The sequence below is a fragment of the Vicugna pacos genome, chromosome 27 (assembly GCF_048564905.1).
Source record: "Vicugna pacos chromosome 27, VicPac4, whole genome shotgun sequence".
NCBI lineage: Eukaryota > Metazoa > Chordata > Mammalia > Artiodactyla > Camelidae > Vicugna > Vicugna pacos.
Genome location: NC_133013.1, coordinates 1,660,188 through 1,684,944, shown reverse-complemented (window position 1 = coordinate 1,684,944; position 24,757 = coordinate 1,660,188). Strand labels below are relative to the sequence as shown.

The 24,757-nt window shown below is 45.4% G+C and overlaps 2 pseudogenes; both read left to right on the top strand.

Annotated features, from left to right (window-relative positions):
• The first annotated feature begins 1,065 nt into the window (after positions 1–1,065).
• On the top strand, positions 1,066–9,073 carry LOC140689640 (alpha/beta hydrolase domain-containing protein 17A-like; annotated as a pseudogene).
• A 3,026-nt stretch (positions 9,074–12,099) lies between these two features.
• Positions 12,100–14,568, top strand: LOC140689812 (suppressor of cytokine signaling 7 pseudogene; annotated as a pseudogene).
• The last annotated feature ends 10,189 nt before the right edge of the window (positions 14,569–24,757 follow it).

Genomic DNA, 24,757 nt, shown 5'->3' with positions numbered 1-24,757 from the left:
TTTCTAAGTGTCCTTGATTTCTTGCTTCACTCTAAAAAAACAAACAAAAAACCCAAAAACTGAAAATCAGAGTGATGTAGGGTGGGTGCAGTTTATGCAATAAAGACGAAGCAAAGAGCTAAGTCAAAGCCTTTCGTCTCTAAATCAGAAAAGATGCAAGTTAACATTTTTCAGGGTTATATAAAATTTATATAATAGGTATGTGTATGTATTTTGTTTTCCACTTTACCTGACTTTTCTAATTAATCTATGACTTTTCTAGCCTGGTATTGTCAAATAATGCGATCTATAAAACACATCGCTGGCTGCCGCGGAGAGAGCGCGCCCAGCCCGCCGTGATACCCGCGAGCTCAGGGCGCCTCCTCTCGCCGCGGCCCCGGGCCCGGTCCGGCCGCCCCGCATCTGCTACTGGGGCTGCTGAGCCGGAGCGGGCGCTGGGGCGCGCGGGCACAGGAGCCGGGGGTGGGGGGGAGGTGCAGCGTCGGACAGGTCCCCCCCAGCCGATGGCGGGGACGGGCAGGACCCGCACGCCAAGCACCTGTACACGGGCACGGTCACGCGCGGCATCCAGAGCGCCGCGCACTGCGTCATGTTCTCCGCGCCCTGGTAACTGGCTGCACCGCCGGCCTGGGGCTCCAGGGGCGCGGATGGGGCCGGGGCCCCGCACTGTGCACTGGGGGGCGCGGGGAGGCGCGGGGTGGGCGGGCGCGGTCCGGGACGGAGGGGGAGAGGGCTGTCCCTGAGGGCCCAACCGTTAAAGGCCGTCCCTCAGGCTCCTGTAACCCCCACCCTTCCCCGCTATACTCGCACCCAGGGAAGGGGAGGGGGTTGTCGCCCCTCGTGGTAGCCGGGAGCCCAGAACCCACCTGTGCCCCGCGCCCAGCCTCCAACTTCTGCGCAGGCGGGAGGCAGCGGCCTGATGTGAGGCTGGGACCCGGGGACCACGTGCGGCCGCCCAGCAACCGGGGGTCCGGCCTGGACATTTGGACTTTGGATCCCCTTAGCTCGCCGCCAGGCAGATCCCCAGATTGAGGGTTTAATTGCAAACCAGGAACTCGCGAAGGCATGATTTCCCACTCTGTGCGTTCCTGAGGTGGGAAGAGGGTGCCTGCTTTCCCCCGAGTTCTGGAGGCCCCGCCACAGCTCCACGTGGGAGGGAAGCTGTGCTTTTGGTGACAGGACCCACTGGCCCTGGACCCAAGGCTGTCCTCTGGCACCTGCTCCCCTCTGCTCTCTTGGAGCCTGGTCATCTGCAAAGTGTAAGATGGGAAAGGTCACCACCTTGAATTTACGGCCCCTCCTAGCATGGCTCTCAGGTGGGGCTTCAGTGTGTGCTCCCTGCCAACCCCAGAGGCCCTGTCCTGGGACTTGTCCTAGGAGAAGGACTTCCTGCCATTCACACCTGCACGGGGAGTGAACGCCTTGCTCTCAGGGCCTAGATGCCCGGGATGAAGGAGGGTCCCCGTGGGCCAAGCCGACAGCCAGTCTCGCGGCCCAAGGCCGTTTGCAGACTTACACAGAACTTGGCAGCCCTCCCCAGAGCGGGAGGGGCCCCTTGAGATGTGCCGAAGGGAAGCAGGAAGGGATGGAGAGCAGACGCCCAAGAGAAGCAGCCTGTTCAGAAAACGCGCTGGTGGTGGGTGGAGGAAGCGTTTCCTCTTTCTCCCCGTATTCTGGCTCTTATTTCAGTTCATTTGGAGTTAAATCAACACGTTTTGGTCAGGGCCAGAGCTGTCATTTATTAACAATGTACTATGGGATCTATTGTGTTTCAAGTTCGCAAGAACAAACCGACTTGAATTTTTAGACCTGCCAGTGGTATAGAGAATAACTTTGTGGCATAAAATAACTGATATGGATAATTTCTTTGTGAAGGATTATTCTCAGAATAGCTATTCCAACTAAATATACTAGTTAACGGGAGCCAATTTCAGTAGAATAAATCTGTCCAGGTTTTTTTTTTTTTAAAAGAGTAGCTGACATGTAGACATAGTAAGTCCATAAAAAAAAAAAAAAAGAAAACAAAAAACAAACAAAAAAACTCATTGCTGGCAGACCTGAAGTGAGGCTGGAGCTTCACACAGTGGTGGCAGATTATAAATTGGTCAAAGGTTTTTAGAAAACAAAATGCCCTTGGAAGTATTAGTACATTTTGAGCATTTCTAGGCATATCTCCTAAGGAAATAATTCCTTAAAATTTAGAGAAAAGATTTCATGTAAAAATGTTTAAAGCCAACCATGTGTATACATCATGACAAATCAGTGGAATAAATGATGGTGGCAGAGGTAACACACACACACACACACACAGATATAGACATATGATCAAATTTTATGCAGTTATTGAAGTAAATGGAATATTAAACAGCATAGAAAAAAGTCCTAAAATAATGTTTAGATGATAGAATAGGTTACAAACCTATATATTGAAAATTATTCCAGTAAATGTAATAATAATTTGGAGAAACATCACCAAAACATATTGTTGGATGCTAAATGATTTTCTCTTACTTTTCTTCATAAGCTTTTACTCTTTCTCAAAATTTTTAGGTGTATAATGTTTTTGAATCAGAAAAAAACCTAAGGTTTGAAATTATTTTATATTACAATTGTGTGAAAAAACATCTTGATAGCTTTATTCAAATGAATAATTAGACATTTTTCTAAATTTAACATTTTCCCCCAATCTGAGAACATTTTGCACTGAGAAGTTTGGGAAGGAGGTGCAGATTTTCTGAAAAATAATTTTTATTCTCTGTAGGACCTTGTCTCTGTAAGCCTAGGTAAGATATTCTAGAACAGAAAGAATATGTGTCAAAACTTTGTACCAGGAGCAACTAGTATAGATTAAGAACAAAGAAGGTAGAATTAAGAGCTCTTCCAAGACTTCTAATAATGAATAGCTCCGTTTCCTCTTTTGTAAAATGAGGGATTTTGACTGATTAATCTACATATATATTCTTTCATTTCTGACAGAGCATGCTTCTACCGTATTATCTCCAAAACCTGTAATTAGTTTCCAAATTTGCCTCTGCATAAATAGTCCCTCTGGAGTTACTGCTGTGGGGGGAGGATGAAAATCCTGGTGCCTTATGAATGCTCTTCATTGCACAGCCTTTTCCCCTGTGGCCCACAGTCTCCTTCCAAATTTCTCAATCTCACCTTTCAGAAGTTTTTACTTTTACAAGAAGTGGAATTATTTTAAACGAACCATTTGTTTAAGCTTCAAGAAATTATCATTTTGATTTCAAACCACATAATTTTATTCCTGCTGTTTCACTTTGCTTTGTCTTCCTTCAGATATGGGAGCAGAGCGCATTTCCCTCCTTGTGTCAATTATTTTGCATTCCAGTCACTAACTGGTGACTGTTGGGGGCTCCACATGTGTTTCACATAAAGTTGCCTGGTGTGAAGGTCCTCTGGTGTGAAATGACAGACTCCTTGAAAGTTAAAGACAAGGTGCTTGCACTTTGTCTAAAAACAGACATAACTGGAATGAACAGAAATTTACAGTAGCCGAGGGTACATCCTAACAGCAAACCGTGCAGTCGTGAATGAAGGAACAGTGGTCAAGAGCAACTCTCTCCACAGAGAGATTCCAAAAAACAGGACATAACTCCTCTAAAAAGCCTCGCTCTCCCCCCAACCGCACGCATGCTTTTTAAACTCAGCCCCAGGACCCCTCACCACTCTAATCTCCTTCCCATCTCTTCCTTTTTCGAGGGAGAACCCATCTTACGGGGCCCCAGCCCCACACCCGCAGCCCCTGAACCATCACCCGTAGTAATGCCCAAAAAACCCCAGGAGTGACAGCTGCCAGACAACAAAGCCGTCCTCCTGGGAAGAAGTGGGCAGAGAAGAGGGCACACACCGGTTAGTGGTGACTTAGTTATTTCCTTTTCTCTCGTTCCCTCAGGGACATGAATGCTGGTTTTGCTGCTGCTGCCCTGGCTACGGTTCCTTCCAACTTCTGTCTCCTCATCACACGGTCACGACGCTGAAACCAGCAGCGTGGTGACCAGATGATGTCATGGCCCTGGTGGGGCTGTGGGCACCATCCAGCCTGGTGCAGGCAGCACAGAGACTGGACAGCTGTTGAGAATTTTACAGTTTTACGAAAGACACTAAATTTATTTTGCTTTCTGCTGTCACTGCATAGTGTCAATGACAACTTACCCTCATGCGGGGCCACCATGTACACCAACCCCACTGGGGGTCACTAGTGCCTGGAGTCTACACTCGCCCCTGTTAACTAGGGTCCGTGATTCTCCAACTATGTGGGGAAAACAGAGATGTCAGGGGAGGAAGTAACCACGTGCTTCACTTCATGCAAAGCCGCCTTCTGTCTGGTGTTGAGTTGTGTCTACTCAGTGCTTCCTGCCCGCAAAGAACTCAGCTTATTTATTTAGTTAATTGGTTTCTTTTTGGGGAGGAAGAGGTAATTATGTTTGTTTGTTTATTTAAAGGAGGCACTGTGGATTGAACCTGAGACCTCGTGCATGCTAAGCATGTGCTCTACCACTGAGCTACAGCCTCCCCCAAAACTCAGTTTTTTAATCTTCTGTTTATATTGAAATATCCCAATGCACGTACAACCAAATGGCTTGCTACTTTCTTTGCACCTTAACAGGGTATGGACATTTTCACAGACTTTTTTTTTTTTATTTGAATAGGGATAGCATGACAAAAAACAGTAGTTTTTGTTTTATTTTTTGCCTCGGTGACACAGGTCTATCTAGAGACTTGCTTGCTGTGGAAGATTTGTTACAAACAGTAGTGTGGAAGTGTGGGTGTGTGTGTGTAAATTTGTTGGGCCTTTTTCTTTTTTTCTTCCTTAAACCCTATTTTCCACCTTTGATGAGCCAGGAAAGAGTAAATTCCTCATAGACCAATAGCTCCTCTACATGTAGGCGATTTATAAAGTGTGAATTGGAGGTGTTGTGCCCATATAGAAATGGACTTCTTTAGGCTGAAATGTTTTAATTTTTAAAAATCTTCTTCAGAAAAAGTCTGCCATGTTTGTGTTTACATTTCAATAAATGAGGAGAAATACAATTTTCATTTCTGTCTTATTTTTGTGAAAAAGCGCCCTTTGAGATGTAGTCTTTTTCTCTGCCCATCTGAGAATTTTAACTTGTGTCACAAGTATTGGAATTTAGCATGTAGAATCCAGAAGTTGCCTTAGAGACGCAAGGCTTGTCACATGTCTCCCAACAGGGTCAGAATTTTATTTTATTCTGCAGTCAGCAACGTGAGAACAGTTAACCTGCAAGTTACCAAGCAGTAAGACTTCTCTTACGATATGCTGTTTGATTTGGATATGGAATACTAGGAAGTAAATTGTAGCTCAGGGGTAGAGCCCGTGCTTAGCATGCACGAGGTCCTGGGTTCAATCCCCAGTACCTCTGTTAAATATAATAATAAATAAATAAGCCTAATTACCTCCCCCCAGAAAACAAAGCACTGACCTCCTAGGTCCACTCCAGCTGCAGTGTGAGCGCGGGCAAGCCCTCCGAGCCGAGCCTCCATGCTGACATCTATGCTGCCCAGCAGGCCCTGCGCACCAGGTGAGCTCTGCACTGCAGCGGGATAGGGGAGGGCAGGCAAGCATTGCCTTACAGGTGATCAGACCAGGTGAAACCAGGTGGTTGCAAGGTGCGCCCCTCAGGCACTCAGGCTGGCTTCCTTGGGGAGGGAGGAAGCCCAAGGGGGTGGGCCTGTAGGAAAGGGAGCCTGTTTGTGGCCACCCTGGGCCACAGGGCAAGGCCTGGCCTTGTGTGTTCTCTGTGTGGTGACAGCCAAGTGCGGGGAGGTGGGTGGGCGGGCTTCAAGCCTCCCTGGGGCTGGCCCCTCCTGGGAGCCCCTTGCCTGAGCGGAGGCGGTGACAGGGCCTGGCACTGGTCCCCATAGGAGTGGAGGCTCCACCTGGATGGAGAGGGGTGGGTGTGGGCCCCTCCCAGTTCATTTAAGGTGGTGTGTGAGGCCTGTGTGAAAGGGCTCAGCCCCACCCCCCAACCAGGCTGTGGTAGCTCTTGGGGGCGGGGTAGGTGGGGCAGGGCCTCTGTGTCAGGTGCTGGTAATGGATCATGGTCACATCCTGAGGGCAGGGCTCCTCTGGGCCTGGAAGGCTCCCTTGGGCAGCTTAGTACCCAGCACAGACCTGGTGGCTGGTGGGAGGTCGGTGAGCAGAAGCTGGGTCCTCCGCGGGCACGGTGTCCAGCACACACCCACGGGCCTGACTCAAGACAGGGCCATTGTGTTCTGGTCTACACATCCTTCCCTGGACCCCACCGCCCTGGTCATGCAGACCCTGGCGGACCCTTCCACCCCTGTGCTCACTCACCGAAGCACAGTGGCTCCGTCTCAACCAGCGTGTGCAGAGTGCAGAGTGTGGCCCTGCGCCCCGGGCTGCTCTAGAGGGAGACGCACCCAGCCCCCACCCTCCTGGAGACTGCGCCCTCTGCCTCCACAGGGCTGGCTGCCCCAGCTCTGCCCTGCCTGGCCCACTGGAGTGACCAGCCCATGCCAGGACCAAAGCCCACCTGCCCTGGGGAGGCGGGGGCCCTGGTGCCATAGTGATGCCCTAGCAGTCCCTGATGCAGGCCCTAAGAGTGGGGTCCCCTGGCAGTGGGGACCTGTGCTGGGTGGCATGGTGCAGGTATGTGTCCAACCTCGGCTGCTTCAGCCTGTCGCCGCTGGCTCGGGGGGGGGGGTCACTGCAGAATCACACCCCACATAGGGATGAGAGTTCTGAGTTCCATCTGTTGGTCCTTCTACCAGCCTTGACCTCCAGAGACCAAATCCCTCAGCCCCAACATCTGAGAATAAGCAGGAGGGAGGGAGGCTTGGGCCCAGGCCATGATCCGGGGCTGGGGAGGCCTGGAAGAGCCAAACTATCCGGCACCTGCCACGTTTGTCCAGGTGGAGATGGCCAGGTTGCAGCTGGGGGTCCCTGCCTGGAGCTGGGTGATTGGACTGGGCCAGGGCTTGGCACAGCGGTGCTCACAGCGAACCAGAGAGCCGGCCTGGGAGGAACAGCCAGGATAGTGGGCACAAGGCCAAATGGCATCCCCGAGGCCTGGAGGTTTGTCTGGGGGTTTGGGCCAGAGGACAGGGACAGTGCAGATGGCCCCTGGGTGGACAGGGAGATGGACAGTCTGGCTGCCCAGGTGAGATACAGCCCTTCCCTGGCCACTGAGAGGAGAGGCTCCTTTGGGATCAGGGTCATGGGTGTGTGGGAGGAAGGCCACAGAGACCTCCAGCACTGGAAGGTGGTGAATGGTCCTCGTGTGGTCAGGAAGGAGCACCTGGTGGTATGGTGCTGGATCAGCCGTGCTGGTGTGGGGCTAGGGGAGCTTGGGGTGGCGTGTGGGCCCCAGGACCTGGCCACTGGTAGGGGAGGGGCCCAGAGAAGGAGGTGGCGGCCACCCATTTTCTCTCAGGAGCCGTTGTTCCTGCTCACCTGTGTTGTACTAACCTAACTGGGTATGGGGACACTGAGGGGTTGCAAACTCGCTGAGGCATCAGAGGATACAGCTGCCTCCAATCGCCACCCCACAGCTTGCGAAGAGGGTGGATGAGGGTGGGGCCTGGAAGACACGCCCCCTTCCAGTGCGACCAGGAAGGGCTGTCCAGTTCAGAACAGCAGAGACAGGAAAGTCCCAAGCAGGTTCTGCATGTGGCCCTGGTCAGGCATGTGTAGGGGTGGGGATAGCTGGATGACCAGGAGGAGCGGGTGGGGCCCTTACAGGTGCACTGCCCAGGTGTGATCAAGTAGATACTCTCTAAGAAACGGCAGAGTGGGGTGGCTGTCGGCCAGCTCCCCTCACACCTATCTGGGTTCTACCTCCTGTATTGGTCCGACCGCCTCCTTGGTGTTGGGGTTGGGGGTCAGGGGAGGGTCCTGGGCCGAGCCTAAGCGTGGAGAATAGGGGACTGCCCCAGGAGGGCGGGCAGTGGGAGGGGTGTGAGCGCGTTGTGTCCCAGCTGATCCTGCCCCCACCGCTGCCAGGTACGGCATCAGCCAGGACAGCAACATCCTGTAGGGGCAGAGCATCCGCACGGTGCCCGCCGTGGACCTGGCTTCGCGCTATGAGTGTGCCACGGTGGTGCTGCACCTCGGGCATGCGCATCGCCTTCCCCGACACCAAGAAGACCTACTACTTAGACGCGTTCCCCAAGTGAGCGCGGGGCGGGGACCCAGGGGGCGGGGCCTCAGCGGGGGTGGGGCGCGGAGGCCTAACGTGACTCCCTGACCGCACAGCATGGAGAAAGGGCCCAAGCTGACGTCGCCGGTGCTCATCATCCACGGGTTGGAAGACGAGGTGGCCGACTTCTCGCACGGGCTGGCGCTCTACGAGCGCTGCCCCAAGGCCGTGGAGCCTCTGTGGGTGGGAGCCTCCGGGCACAACGACATCCAGCTCCACAGCCAGAACCTGGAGCGCCTGCGCCGCTGCATCTCCCAGGAGCTGCCCCAGCCGGCGCGCCTAGCCTAGCGGCCGCCCAGCCACACCCAGACCTCAGCAGTAAGGAGGGGGCGCCAGAAACCCGCGCCGTTCCCGGGGGGCTGCATGTGAGCCCCCGGGTGCTCCACATCATCGAAGCAACCGGCAGGCAGGAGTCGGGACCTACCCCAGCCCAGGGACCGTGGACAATGTACAGGCAACGGAGCTATGCTCTCATTTCCTTTTGGAAACAGAACGATAGAAGAACGTGAAAGTGGAAATTAAGGATTTAAAAATTTTAGAATAATAATAAAATAAAATAACATAAAAGGAAAAAAACCTAGTTGAGTAAACCTGAATGCAAATAAAAGGATAATAAGGTGTAAGAGGGACACACGGAAAGCTCTGCGTAAGGTATCACCCACAAAGGAGCACTGGGAAGACTGCAGAACAGTGGTAAGAGTGTAACATGAAGAAAACCTAAGAGCATGAGAGGAGGATCGTGCCACATATGTGGATAAATGAGGAGACATTTGTCAGATACTCAAAGGACAAGATAATATTGTGTAAGAAGGAGGCTGAGACATGGAGATGGTAATTTAATAAAACGGAGGAAGAGCCAAACTTAATCAGACAGCTCCTATCGTGTAGTATTTAGCATTCATCTGTAACGTTATCTATAGCCTGTCCTGGGTGAAACTGATTTTTGTGAATTTTGCTTTTTACACCACTCCCCACAGGTAACAGTGCATTTGTCATTGGCTTCCCTTATGGAGTCTCTCATGGGTGATTTTGACAAGGTGACTGCTCAATTTAATTACTGTGTAATGAGACATAATTTTTTAATGTATTTGTATGGTGTTCTGATATAGATTTTTCAATGTGTTAATTTAGTAAAACCTAAAGCTTATGCACTTAGGGAACTACAGAAGCTGGAGCAATGTCCCTCCTTCCACCCAGAATGCTTAACTTTTCCATATTATCTTCCTAGTCCTCGTGGATGTTAGCCAAACATAAGCTAGTGTTTGATACAAAATATAAAGCTGTGAGACAGAAAATGTGTGTTTTGTCCCCAGTTCCCTGTATGTATGAGTTCAGATAATTCCCTTAACGTCTTCATACTTTCATTCTCACTAATGTAACAATAGAGATCATGCTCTGTACATATCTCTCAAGGCAGGAAGAGTAAACAAAACACAAGAGAGTACTGTCAGCCCTTCTGAACACATATCAGTCTGAGGTACAACTGAGCCTGACTGTGTAACCCACCTTTTAGAATGCTACTACCATAAGTCAATGACTTGTGATGCCAGGAACCTCACATCCCCTTCTCTCCTGGAGTGCAGCTGAGAGAGGAAGCTCTTCTTGTCTGTGCAGAGGGGAGGCTATCTTTTTCCTTAGACGGCACTGTGCTGGCCATAAGATTTCTGCCCATCCCTAACCCCTACCTCCACCCACCCTCCCTAGTACAGTATTTGGTGTGCAGTTGCAGGCTGGTTTTGAATGACCAGGAGGCCAGTGACTGGAAGGCAGCTTGGTTGGAACTGGAAGCTCTCTGACCTGGCTCTCCGCCTGAGCACTACACAGCTTAGACTCTTAAGCAACATCGTCCTAAGAGTTGAAAAATGCCCTAAGAGTCTCTGAAAAATGCCCAGAAAAGTGCCCAGCCATCCACATTCACTGGCCAGCAAAACGCCAGGCATGTGGCCAGTTTGAATGATATAGGGAAGGCACATGGAGAGGGATGGCTCTTTCCTCCAACAGGCTTTAGAGCTTCAAAGGGAGAGTTTGTTTGATTATCATTATATCAACCAATCCCCCAACATCTTGGACCCCCTACAGTTCATCAGGCACTATGCCTGGCACTAGGACAAATAAAAAGAGAGAAGACCTATCTCTAGCACCAAAGGATTGAGACTAGATGGCAAAACGCCTAACAAAATAATTGCCCACAATAGTCATAAATAATAGCAATGATGGTTGTTTTTGGAAATCCAAGAAAGGAGAGTATGTGTCAAAATACTCAGGGATGGCTTCACAGAAAGGGTTGGAACTGAACCACCTTGAGGGCTGGATCTGTTTTGGACAATTAGAGAGGAGTTAGGGAGCAACAGTATGAACAAAGCTTTTTCTGGGAATGTTCCTAGAAAGGCAGACAATAATTAGGCAGTAAGAATGGCAACAGGGTTGGCAAGATGAGTTAGAAAATTGTTGTTTAGTGGTGTATTTAACAACATCCACTCAACATTTGCTGTAAGTGAGGCATCGTACTGGAAGCTGGTTATAAAGTGATGAGCAAAACCGACCAAGTTCCTGTCCACTTAGTGCTTACCTTCTAGTCAGGGAGGTAGCCAACAGGTAGGTATGCCAGTGCATAAGCAATCATTCTAAATTGCTATTATCACAGTGCTATGGAGAAAATGCTCTGTTGCAGGAAGTTCCGAAACCTAGCTGGCTGCCCTGGGGGTGGCTGCCCAAGATGAGATACTTACTAAACTGAAAGCTGATGGATGACAAGGATCCAGTCACTGAAAGGGTTGAGCATAAGCTTATTCCAGGCAAAGACAACAGAATACAAGAAGGTCCAAAGAAGGGAAGAGTTTGGCATATTTCATATATTAAAAGGAAGCCAGGGAGGTTAATTGCATAGTCCTGATGATAACATTCTTGACTTATTTCTTATCGTGTAGAATTCTTGGCATCTCAGTGTTGGAGGACTCAGGTAATTGGTACTGAGCTTGTTAATGAGGACTTCTACACGTTATTGTGTAAATTACCTAGGTAAGTGGAAGTCGAGGCAGTGAATACTACCTTCACCATCCAGAATGTGAAAAGGAGAGTGAATCAGTATACATTTACTTTAAAAAAATTAGATGCTTTGAGCATACACAAGTTGGTGAAGTTGAGGGTATGAACATTTATGTAAGGCATTCCTTTTGGGTAATATAAATAAGATAATGATAAAGCAAGAAATAAATTTTAGTTCAAATTATAATATACATCTTCTGTGTAGTAAGAGATACTAGTGCTGGTGATATATTAATTCTTAAGATGTTGAAAATGATCATAATGTTGTTCAAGTCCCTTATCACACTGTTCTGTGATGTGTGAAATAGCAGTGATACTACAGAATAGGGTGAAGTCCAGATGAGACGACACCTAAGGCAGTTGCCTTTGGTAATTCAAAAGCAATATTTAAAAAATTATGTGAGTATACATTTGTGTGGTGTGTATGTATAAACAGTTTCTTTACTTAACTGAGCCTCAAACCTACAAGTGAAAATAGTTCCATTAGTAATATTTTACAAGAGTTAATTGAGAGCATTCTAATATATTGATTGACATCTTCCAAATCATTGTGTGTATGTACTGAAACTATAAAGAGGACTTTTTAAAACTTCCATTGGATTCTTATCTTTTCATCCTTCTGTTTGTGATGATAACAATTGCAGGCTGAAAAATTAGGTCATGGGCGGCGGCGGCGGCCTGAGATCACAAGGGGCCCGGCGCGCCCTCCGCCCGCGCCGTGAGGCAGAGGCCGCGGCGGCCGTCAGCGCTGTCGCTCCGGGTCGCGGCGGGCGGGGCTCCGGCGGGGGCCAGGCTCGTCCCCACCCCAGCCCGGCTCCCCGCCGCCCGCCCTCCGTCTCTCTGCTCGATGCCCAGGGCTGAGCTCAGGGATGGCGAGGCGGAGGCGGCGGCCGCTTCGTACCGGTTACGGGAAGGCGCCCCCGAGCCAGGCCCGCCGCCGCCGCCCTCCCTCGCGCGGCCCGGCCCGCGGGGCTCCCGGCCGCCGCAGCTGACGATGCTCCGCGGCGTGGCTCAGCCGCCGGAGGGGGAGGGGGAGGGGGACGCAGAGGTGGCCCCGGAGCCCGGCCCCTCGGAACCGCTGTGTCGCTGGCACCGCTGCGCCCTGGACCCCAAGGCCCCGCCGCCGGGGGGGCGCTCGAGCGGACGTTGGGCCCGGCGCCTCTGGGGCTCAGGCAGCCGGCGGGGCCGGGGATCAAGACGGTGGGCGGGGGCTGCTGCCCGTGCCCCCGCCCCCCGCAGCTCCCCCTCCGCAGCCCGGGCCGCCTGCTGCTGCCCCGCAGGCCGGGGAGGACCCCCCTGAAACGAGCGATGCGCTTCTGGTCCTGCAGGGCCTGGAGTCTGAGGCCCAGGAGCTCAGCAGCCCGGGCCGCGGCAGGGAGGAGAGGGCGGCCGGCTGCTGCCGCAGCCCCCAGGCCCTGAAATACCCCGGTGCCCTTCCTGATGCGGGACTTGGTCCCTCCAGGGCGCTGGAGTAGAGGGAGCAGCAGCAGCAACCTCCCCCGCCCCCTCTTGGGCCCTTAGGCCGCTCACGGGCCCTTCTGGGAAGGGCTCGCTCAAAATCCGCCTCAGTCACCTCTTTCGCACAAACAGCCGCAGCGGTGGCCCCGGCGGTGGTGCTGGGGCCGCAGGAGGCCTTCCGGAGAGCGGGCTGCTTCAGCTGCGAGCCTGACAGACATGGGAGGCTCTGCAGGCCGGGAGCTGGACTCGGAGGGGAAACCCAGGTTGACAAGAACTCAAAGTGCATTTTCTCCAATCTCCTTCAGCCCCCTGTTCACAGGTGAAACAGTGTCACTTGTAGACGTGGACATCTCTCATCGGGGCATGACCTCTCCACACCAGCCAACCCCCGTCTCCCACAAAGAAGCCTCAGTCTCCTAGATGCATTTCCCCGGATTGCTCCCATCTGAGCAGCCGAATGCCTGTAGAGCTAGTCCCTGCAACACCTTCAGTGTCCCCTCTACCCACCCGACTCAGCAGCTTGGCAGCCAGCCTTCAAGAGTTGGAGAAGTGTTGGTATTGGGGGCCAATGAATTGGGAAGATGCAGAGATGAAGCTGAAAGGCAAGCCCGATGGGTCTGTCCTGGTAGGAGACAGCTCTAATCCTCGTATCCTGAGCCTCAGTTTCCAACCACAGGGTACCGCCCCCCACACTAGAATGGAGCACTGCAGAGGAAACTTCAGCCTGTGGTATCATCCCAAATTTGAGGATCGCTGTCAGTCAGTAGTGGAGTTCATTAAGAGAGCCATCATGCACCCCAAGAATGGAAGTTTCTTTCTTTCTTGAGATCCAGGGTTCCAGGACTGCCACCAACTCCAGTGCAGCTACTCTGCCCAGTGTCCCGATTCAGCAACGTCAAATTCCTCCTGCACCTTTGCCTATTCCGAATCCGACAGCTCGTCTGGATAGATCACATCCTGGATCTCCCACTGCCTAAGCCTCTGATTTCTTATATCCGGAAGTTCTACTAGTGTGATCCTCAGGAAGAGGTATACCTGTCTCTAAAGAAAGCTCAACTCATTTCCAAACAGAAGCAAGAGGTGTTGGAACCCTCCACGTAGCGAGGGGCCCCCTGCTGGTCACTGCCTAGGGTACACGCTCTCCGCCTCACCGTCCAGCGGAGTCTCCTGGGCAGTTATCATCATGCACTGGGCCTCGTCCCCCGCCCTCCCACCCCATGTGTATGCCCCTGATACAGGCATCTGTCCAGAGAGTTGCCAGACCTGATGGTGGAGTTCCAAGTGGATACATATCCCAACACGGAGAAGGGCGGATAGACTCCAGAGGCTTGAAGAGTACTTGCCAGGCAACGTGCGAGCTCATCACTGAGTGTATATAAAGACGAAGACACACACGAGCAGCTAACTGTGCATCCTTCTCTCCTCCTCTGGCTGATCGCCCCGATATTGGACAAATGACAGATGAAGCAGGAAACCAGGGAGAAAGAAAACTTCATCAAAGGGAACACGAAATGCCTTTAATTGCAATAGGCCTGCATGTCAGTGAGAACCGCACTGTGTCCCATGGCTTGGACCGTGAGGATGAGGAAAAACAGCTTGCTCTTCTGTCTAGAATTCCATCTGGACTACTGGAAAGTAAATTGTTGAAAAGAAGAAATGAATTAACTAAAGAATTCATTTATCTAAGAGGCTATTCTCCCAATGCTTCACTGAGTTCTACTCATTTATTTTCCCATAAAATACCTTGGAATTAAAAAAAAAGAAAGAAAAATTAGATGATAACAGTTGAACTTTATATTCTACCTTTTATGTAAAACCTTGAAAACTTTTGTAAATTAAACTTCTTACTGCCCCCTAGGAAATCATAAAATGCAGTATAATTCCTACAGCATCTCCTACCATGTTCCATGCTGGCCATTTAGTTCTATTTTAACTTCTATTTAAAATCCCTTTATGTATAAAAAAAATTAGATTCTCTGGGCATGTCTAACATGCAGGCACTCTGACACAAGATTGTAGAGTATTACTACTCTGCCAACTTGGACCTTATTCAAATTATATTGAGGCAGTTTGTGATTCTTTGATTCATTATCTGTAATTAGATTATCCCTATCTTTTTAGAAAAGGAAGCCATATTTATTAGTATGTGCATAACACACAGGAAAAGGAAGCACAGACCTATTGTTACAAGGTGCTCTAAGCCTTGTAGTATCTGAAACTTTTAATGTCATATATGTCATTTTTATTTGACTATGATGTACCTTATCTATGAGCACAGTAAATGGATTTCATTGTGTCAGGTGGTACCTGCAGTGTGAATGAGGGTGGAACAAAATAAGGACACCCCTCGGGAGGAGGCAGCTGTTGTGGGGTTCTCTTTTATTTTGTTGACAGTAATACATGGTTCTGTAATTACCAGAAGCTTTTCTGGTGATGTCATATGGGGAAAGTTAGCATTTATTCTTTTTTTAATGTTTTACTGGATCTTTATAGAGTTTTATAAAACAAGTGTTTACTACTTAGTAGCTAAGCATTTCCCCTCTTTGTTTCTTTGATTACTGTATTGATCTAAACCAAATCTATAGAAACAAGCTTATTGAGGCAGATGGCCTGTGCTCTTTCAAGAGATCACTGCTACACTTCTCCTTCTTCAGCACATAAAATATGGACAAAACTGCAACATGCAGAGGCAGAAGAATCCGCTGAAGACTTTTGGCAGTAGTGCCTTAAAGATATTTCAAAAATCATTGTGCTTTGTCACTTCATCTGTGCTATTACATATAATGAGGATTTTAAAAAGACCAAATACAGCTCTCTGATTTCCATTTAATGGAAGAGGTAACAAAGTTTAATTGTATACTTGAGCATGGGGCATCATTTCCAGCACATCTGATCGATAACTCATAGACTGGTTTGGGCTCAAAGTAATATTTGGAAGAAAATGCAGCTGCTGGGAGTTTATCTAGCCCAAGCTTCAGCATCTCTATTAAAAATGTTTTCCCAAAATTTGCATTATTAGGCCCCCAAAGTGACAGCAGATGGCGAGCAAACTGAACAGGATGCTGAGAGGACCAACACGAGAGCAAACTCCTTAGGAGAGTTCACTAAGTACCTCGCCCAGGATGCGGAAGGTATTAGAGAAGTCACAATGTAATCATCACTTCTCCCAACCGAAAAATAAAGGGCTTACTCAGGCCTGGAATTTATCTTGTAAGAGATGACGTTTCTAAACTTGGGAATTGGATTTTTAAAAAGTGTTTTGAGCTAGATATTGAAGGGCATTATTAGCTGAGAATCTACAGCCCACAGTGTTAAACTAGTGACAACAGTCAGTGAATTAGGAATCATGAGAACAGAACAGCAGTAAGTTAAATGCATCCCTTTAGGGTTCTTGAGAACAGGGTAGTATGATCACATGGGATTAAATTAGTTAACAGACAACATATGTTCTGCTATTGTGCTGTTTTTGTATTTAAACCTAAAAAATTTTTTTTAACAAAGTTAGTCTTATTTTCCTTGGCACATTAAAGCAGCACTTAAATTTCTCAAAATGGCTTTTAAATATTTGGCACTGGTTTGTAATGAACATCTGCTGCTTGGGATCTGGGTGTGCTGCCTTACCAGAGCTGACTGCATTTAGCCCACAGTTCTCTAGGAGCTAATTCCTGGCATCTACCAATCTGATGTGAAAATCAAAGTGGAAGCCATTTTGGGGCAAAAGCCCAGATGAAGAAACTCAAAGAAAACAGATGAAGCTTAAACAAGCAAATAAGCCCCCCCAAAACAAACAACAAAACATTAGTTCTTAAATATCTATTAATATTTATATAATATAACAAACATGCACGCGTGTTGAGAAAGTAGGAAAAATGGTTTTTGCTTTAGAAAAATAAAACATTTTAAATTGCTCTACAATGTTATATATACACTTCAGATATTTTGCTTGGCTATATAGCCAAATAAATCAGGACACGAGATAAACTTTAAGGCAGATCCTGACAGGTAATCCTCAGGAATCACTGGCTAAGAAGAGACAGAAACTTCCAAAGATTCCCCACCGGAAGCAGCAAACAGTTTTAACCTGCGACGTAACCTCAGGCAAAACATGTCAGAATCTGAAACAGTTGTTGCTCCTACCAAAGAATTCTCAGTTGACTCACTGTGGTTTGTCCTTTGCTAGAGGAAGCTGTGCTTTCCCTGATTTTATTTTCCATTAATGTTACTTGAAAGTGTCTACCCCTCCCCCACCCTCCCACAACAGTCAATCAATCAATCAATCAAAACACCGTGATGGTTAGAATTAGGAGATACGCAAGAGCGAGTGTTCAGAGCAGATCCATAATGAGGAGGAGCTAGAGATTAATGTTGTTATGAGCGATGTGACCATAATCATCCTGCTATTGTACTGATTACCTAGTGTGAATTAAATTTATGCTGATTGGTTTCTTTTTCCACAATTTTCCCAACAAGAGGTAATAAGGGAACTACTCTCATTATTTCCATTCTATAGCCAAGGAAGTTGGGAAAGCAAATTGCCCAGGGTCATGTTGCTAGAATGTATTACTCAGCAAACCTGTGTCTGAATTCAGGTTTGAATTGTCTTAAGCACCACAGAACATAGCCTTACCCACTCTCTGTAATTATATACATTTATGTTTAAGTTAAGGTATACAATTCTCATGCCAGCATTAGGCTCAGACTTTTCCAAATATCTTTTCAAAGATTCAGATTTAAAAATCATCCGTCCAGGTTTAGTTATTAGTATGACATCCATATGGAATACTCTGTGTTCTGATCAAAACGTTGATACCTGGAATTAGCACAAATTGTCCTTGTTACAGGAATATCTGTTAAGGAAAGTATTCCTTATGCACATGCTGCTCTCATAGTATTTATTATGATCACTTAAAGTCCCTCTTCATCACCAAAGAAACCCTACCAATATAAGCATATGAACTCAACCACCAAAGACATCTGTTCTACTGAAGCAAAGCAAAATGACTTTTGAGGTGAGAATACCTTGAACATCTTCAGTTCTTTCTTTTTGCTGGTTCTTTCAAGCTGATACGAATTGTCCTTTGTAATCTATGGCCTCTGAAAATAATTGGTTTTCTTAAAATCGTTGTGATGGCATGGTTAGCACGACATCAGCTATGAGAGCCAGCTAGCCTGCTGCTCTTGTACATAGAATGCTACCCCTAGGCTTTTAGTCATCATTTTCTCCTAAAGATTTTTCTCTCCTATTGAGTAAGAAGAGTGGATTCTTACTATTTACTTTGTCCTTAAGAAAGAAATGCCCCAAATGATTGTCTATAAATATGATTTTATTTGATTGCTTATCTCTGAGCCTTTATGTGGAATCTGTGAATGGCTGTCTGATAAACTAGGTCTTCTCTTCCTTTGTGACTTTCCTACACTGCAGCCCAAGATCATTAAAAAGATTTTTCTTTTAGGCAGAAGATTTGTTTGCGATTTTTTTTTTTTGGATCTTGTATTTACCTAAAAATTCAGATGCAAAATTATTCATTTTTTTCTTTTACTATGAAAACAATGTAATTTTTTTCCTGCTTAACTTTTTTCAAAACTCAGCTGAATTTCATCTTGTGACTTGAAGAAATAGATGTCCCTCTTTTTCCATTATTACACAGAATATTTTTCATTATTTTGGAGAACAAGCAAATACAAAAGGGATGTGAATATCAGTGGAAGAGAAAAAATTCAAAGCAATTATTTTCAATGGTTGAAATTAACCCTACCAAAGCTACTCTCTTTCTGGAGCCCTGGTTCTCAAGTATCTGCTTCTTTCTTCATTTTTGCTCCACTCTCCTCTGAGGAAAGAGTTTCACTACTTAGTTATCTCTATATCCTAAACTGTGGGCCTCAAGAATCCACAGGGCCTTTCAGTTCACTTTCTACCTACTATGCATAGTTAGTCTTGATAGAAATTCTTGAGAAACATAATATCGGTTGCTGACTAGACAATTCATTTCCTTCTATTAGATGAATTGTTCACTACTGGTCGTTAGTCATGGCCAGGATTATGAGGTCATAAGTTCTTCTGAATAGTCCATTTGGGACTTGGTGGCACCCAGGCTTATTTATATTATATGATCATTAAGAACTGTGACTGGCTAAAGAGATAGAGTACTTGTCTTTGAGAAGATTACCTTTTTGACAGTCTTTAAATACATCTTTCATTTCAAATAGTTAGCTATCTGTATAAAGGAAATACATTTCAAATATCTTCATGGTCTTATCTGACCTCACCATACCTTTAAGGTGTCTTGACTCATTCATATTCAGGACCTTTCTGCTTCATTAAAAACAGTTGCCGAGGACACTTCTTACCTTTCTCCTAACTCTACTCCTGTCCCGTGTTTCCCATCTGCCTGGCCCTTGGCCGTAACACTCATCTCTCATAGACACCACTTGTGCAAGTAGTTGCTGTTCGTTTCCTTAGTTGGACCAGAAGCTCTGTTCCTCTGGCTCTTCCTTCTTCTTGCTGCCTTGGATAGAGTGCTTTGTTTTAACTTAGATTCTAAGACCCAAAACTTCACTGTTTAATCACTTTGTGACTATCTTGACTTCTTTCAAGTTTCTAAACCTTGTTTAGATAATTCACGTGAGTGTTATTTTCAAATTATTTCTGTGATTCCCCAGTTTCTTTCTAAGGAGAGCTAATGAGCACTCTTAATGGTAGAGGCAGTAGATTGCTATAAATTCACTGGCTATGTCTAAGAAGTAGAAGAGAGATTATTTTCATATTTGTTTTCTGGCATATATGAATGAAAATCAAATCAGCATTTATTTAGGTAGAAAACACATGAGACTATTTGGATGAAAAATCTAGAACAGGAAAATCTTCTGGTTGGAGAGACATTTTAAGTAGAAGAGTATCTTTGGGGGCTAAAGAGATGAGTTAATTCTTAGCAATTTTACACATTCTAACTTTTGACATTTGACCTGGGCAACCTATGAGGCTGATAATGAATCTCTAGAAAAATCAGCCATTTCAAAGTTTTCTTGCTGGCTTCTTAATAGATTCCCCATTGCTCTTTTCATCCAAGGAAGACTTAATAATATATCTGAGACTCTTAACAGAAGTATCAAAGCACTGAATGTTCTTCAGTTCCAGTCCTAGATTAGAACCCAACACAAGATACTGTTTTCCCAGTTCATTGGAATATTAAGATTTTTGAGGTTTGATTGCCTAGGAGCTGGTTTATTTGGACTAGTAAGATATGAGAAAGACTTTTTAACACAAAGAGGTAAACCAGTGGTAAGCTCGCTTCCCTTTACATATCACCTGTTTACCTCACTGTGAATTATGGCCTTGTACAACTTCTAGAATTATGATTTTAAAGTTTATAAAATCGCTGAAAGCTAATTTCTTTAGGTCATGTTTGTCCTGAGACTGAAGGTGTAGAGAAATACATGCCTGTAGGGAATGAAATTCTCTAAACTTCTGCTCGCTGATAATTGATCTTAACTGTATAGATCAAGAACACCAGAGTGGGACGGCAGCACAGGACACTGCACGGCTTCAGACATAACCCATCCTGGATGTTCAGATAGCTGCTATTTCAGTTAGAAATTTGTTCAATGTAAGCAATTAAATGTGATTTACATTATTATGTTTACCTACATAATGTTTTTCATATGAGTAAACTCAGAAGTCAGAACAAAAATTCTTTACCTATCCATATATCCTGGCATTTATTCTAAAAATATTATCATTGCAGCTAATGTGCATTCATGAATATATGTTGGAGAGTAATGCAGACAGTTTGTAAGCCCCTGCAAAGCTCTCATTCTAGCAGTCTTGGGAAGAGATGACCAAGATCACATGAAACTTGGAGTAAGCCTTACTTGCTGCAACCTGATGGAATATTATATTTTTATTCATTTTCTTCTTCCTCTATTGTTATGCACTGGCACCCTAGTGCTATCTAGAAGTGAATTAAATGGCTCAGAAGCTGTGATTCTGCAGCTACCAAGATGTTAGAATGGAAATTACTATCTGGAGGTGTTTGCATATATAATGTACTCATGTCCATTTTAACCTAAGAAGTTTGCAGGAAGCTTTTTTTAACACCATCAAGCATTTACTATTTCTGCCTGTATGCCTTCTGAATCACTGAATAATTGGTTTTTTAAAGTAGAATTATAAATAAAGGCAATATGACAGAGGAGAAATAACATGTTTCAAGTAAAAGGCATGAAAATTCATATTTAAGCAGCTGGAACAGGTAAGGCAGCTCCTCATTCCTTGTATACCAGTTTCCTTTGTGTGCTTAATGGCCCAGGCCAATGTGAGGAATCTACATCAAAGGACTTTTAAATATTACTCCATCTTATAAACACTTTTCAGAATTGGTTGGAAGGTAAAAGTGAATTGTATTTGCATGGGGCAGAATTTTAAACTTTTTCTATTATTTTCATAAAAATCTCTGTTTGTTCTCAACCACAGTATCTCTAATAGTATAAAAAAAAAGTAGGAAATCACCAGAGTACTTTTATCATTGAGTCTATTCTAAATCAGGCTATAATTCTCTGTATCGACCCCACAGTGCTCTGAAATTGAGTAGTTTCCCTCCCTGAAGCCAGCACAGAATTAACCTTTCTTCCTTCCTCCCTTGATCTTCTTTGTCTCTCCCTTCCTTCCTTTCCTCCTCTCCTTACCCCTCTTTTCCTCTCTCCCTACTCCTACTCTTTTTCTTTTTATTCACCTCTCACTTCACCCTTTTTGATTTCAAACATTTATTAAGCTCTTGTGTGGCAAGCAATAAACACATTACCAGAGACAGAAAACCTAAGAAGCAATTACTGACTTTGAATTATATATAATCTAGAAAAATGATTTCACACTTTTTTTTGACTGGGCCCACAGCAAGAAATACATTTCCTTGCAATCCAGTACACACAGACACACATGTATTAGTTGCTAGGGCTGCTGTTAACAGAGTATCAAGAACTGAGTGGCTTAAAACAACAGATATCTATTGTCTCCCAATTCTGGAGGCTGCAAGTCTGAAGTCAAGGTGTGGGCAGCAGTCCACGCTCCCTCTGACACCTGTAGAAGACAATCCTTCCTTGCCTCTTTCTGGCTTCTGGTGGTTTGCTAGCAATCCTTGGCACTCCTTGGCTTGCAGCTCCAGCATTTCAATCTCTGGTAGGGATCTCACATGGCATTCTCCCCTGATGTGCCTTCTTTCTTTGAGCCTCTTCTCTTCTTATAAAGGACACTAGACATATTGGATTGGGTCTTACCCTACTCTGGCATAGCCACATTTTAACTTAACTAATTACACCTGCAATAACCCTATTTCCAAATAAGGTCACACCCTGAGGTACTTGGAGAGTATTTTCGGGGGACACAATTCAACCCATAATAACACATACACAATGAAACAGTAGTTTTATGAATCAATATTCAGTTTTTTACTGTGTAATTTTTTTGTTCTATCTTATTATGAAAAAGTTTGATTTTTGACCCACTAAATTTATTAGCAACACACTAATAGATACAAGCCCTTGCTGGAAAAAGATTGTTCTAGAAAGGGAGATAAACATACTTAAAAATGTTGTATTATAGGTGCTAATAGAAGAATGTATAGCATGAATATTCTAGTATGGGGATAAATTTGTTTATGAAAGTAATGGAAAGCTACATAAAGAAGTAACCCCTACTGAGTCTTAAGGGATAAACAGAAGTCACCAGTGGTGGGCACTTTGAGGAAGAGAAGAAAGAAGAAAAAAGTAGCTGTATAGGATGACTGACCCTTGGAGGATGAATAGGAGTTCATGAAACAGTGAGACCAGTTTCTAAAAGTTCTTATATACAATGCTAAGGCATTTATCTTTTATTCCATAATAATGGAGGATTTCAGACAGAAATAAAAGTGGTGAAAATTATGGGTGAGAATTATTTGAATTTAAATCCCAAAGTGACCTTGAGTCACTTTGTTTTTGCTTTGGTTCGCTGATATATAATTGGGAATAACAATGTCACCTGCTTCATTGAGTTGTTGTAGGAATAAATGAGTTACTATATAAAAAGAATTGCATCTGGCTCATAGTAAGCCACAATAAGGGTTAGTTACTATTATTATGATACAATTGAAAGCTTTTAAGCAAGGGAATGAAACAAGGTGAGCAAATGCTACTGTACAGTTTGAAAATCATTGCAGATAAATCCATGGAAGATGGAAGCCACTGGGTGAAAAAACACAATAGGTGCTACACAACAGTTCCAAATATTTGGCTTCACTCTCCCCACTTCCAGGTTAACTGGAATAATTGATTATTAGGTGTTCTTTAGATATAGGTCAATAAAATATATTTCACTTTAGACAGTTCTATTGACAGGAGTAATTTCTTTGTCATTTTCATAATTTAAGTGCCAAAGTGAGGGCACTGTCTTTGTATCTTACATTTTTTTTCAAAGAAAGGTGTTGGGGACCCATACATACACTTGGAGTCACAAACAAACAAAAATTTTATTTAAAAAAATAAGGCAAATTTCAAGTGAACAAAATAAATTACTACAATTTTTATGTCACTTTGTTTTGTGTATTAAACTGAGTGTAATATAATAAAACACTGCAGAATATTTAGCTAGGTCTTTGATCAAAGTCAAATAAAAATAAAACGTTTTACCACCAATTGGGATTAATGTTGGAATTAGATTTGGAGGTTTATTGTAATTTGAATTTTTCTTTTGTTTAAACCACCTTCATTTTATCTCCAGTCCCCCATGGCTGTCAAGTTATAAGAACGGAAAAATCTAGGCTCGCATTAGTAGTTGTTACAGCAGCTGCACTGTGTGTGGCAAATATATCTGGGCAGAAACCTGTGTCTTAGTTCCATCCCAGAGCAGCTGCCTTCAAACTGAGCCAAAATCCGAGCCAGCCAAAGAACCACAGCGATGAGTGGATATCAGAAAGAAGGAAAGAAGAAACCAGCCTGGGAACTTGGGGTCAGCAAACAAGGAGTGATGAAATCCTTCCAAGCCGGCGAGGAGAGCCGCCCCCGCGGTCACTGGGTCACTGCATCCGCACAAGTGCGCTGCGGCCGCTGCTGAACCCAGATCCTAACGCGAAGCGATACCCACCGCACACTGATGCGCCCCTGTGAACATGCCCACAGTCCTGCTCCGCGGCGTTGGAGGGAGTTCCCTTTCTCCTTTGTCCTCTGGAGGCTGCAGGGCCTGGTGATGCTCTGGCTCCACAGCAGAGATTCCGCAAATGATTGTGTCTTGCTTTTGCTTAATGGTGTCCCTGTGGATCCTAGTAGTGAAGGTCACTTGAAAATTTTTCCCTGGCTCAAGCTCTGAAAGAATTTCCCTTTCAGGGCTTGAAAACTAAAGTCAGAGAACTCACCCAGCAAGACGACGATTTTGTAGACTTCTCCCTTGGCAGAGACAAAAGGACTAGTGATTGTAAACAGACCTTGGTAAGGGCCTTCTTTACTCCAGCAAGGTGGGGAACCAGACTTTGATTTTATAAAATACCACTGCTTAATAAGACAATTTCTGTACACAATGACAACTCTTGGCTGGCTAACTCTCATGGTGGACAGACCAGCTTAGGAAGAATGTTACAATCTCCTTTACAATTTTCAAAGTCAATCATAATTTTCAAAAGTTTTGTAAATTCAGCTTTCATCCTTCTAACTATCTATGTACTCTTAAAAGACAGCACACTATTGCCCACAGCAATTCTCTGCAATATTACCTGCACACCATTAGTCATAGATACTGGTGGATACATTTTCTGATTTATATACAATAAACAGGGGAAGACAAAAAGATTTCAGGCTCTTGTATTTTAAAAAGAACTCTTTTGTTTCATTCTATCGTAAAACAATATGTATCAATTACTGAAAATTTAGAAAATATTAAAAAGCAAAAAAAAAAAAAAAGAAAACATAAATAATAGCCACCATAACCCTACTGCCCTGAGATAACCAAAATGTAATTTGTATATTCCTTGGGGGCAGGAACTGCACATTAATTGTAAGTCCACCACAGGGCTCAGCTCAGAGTC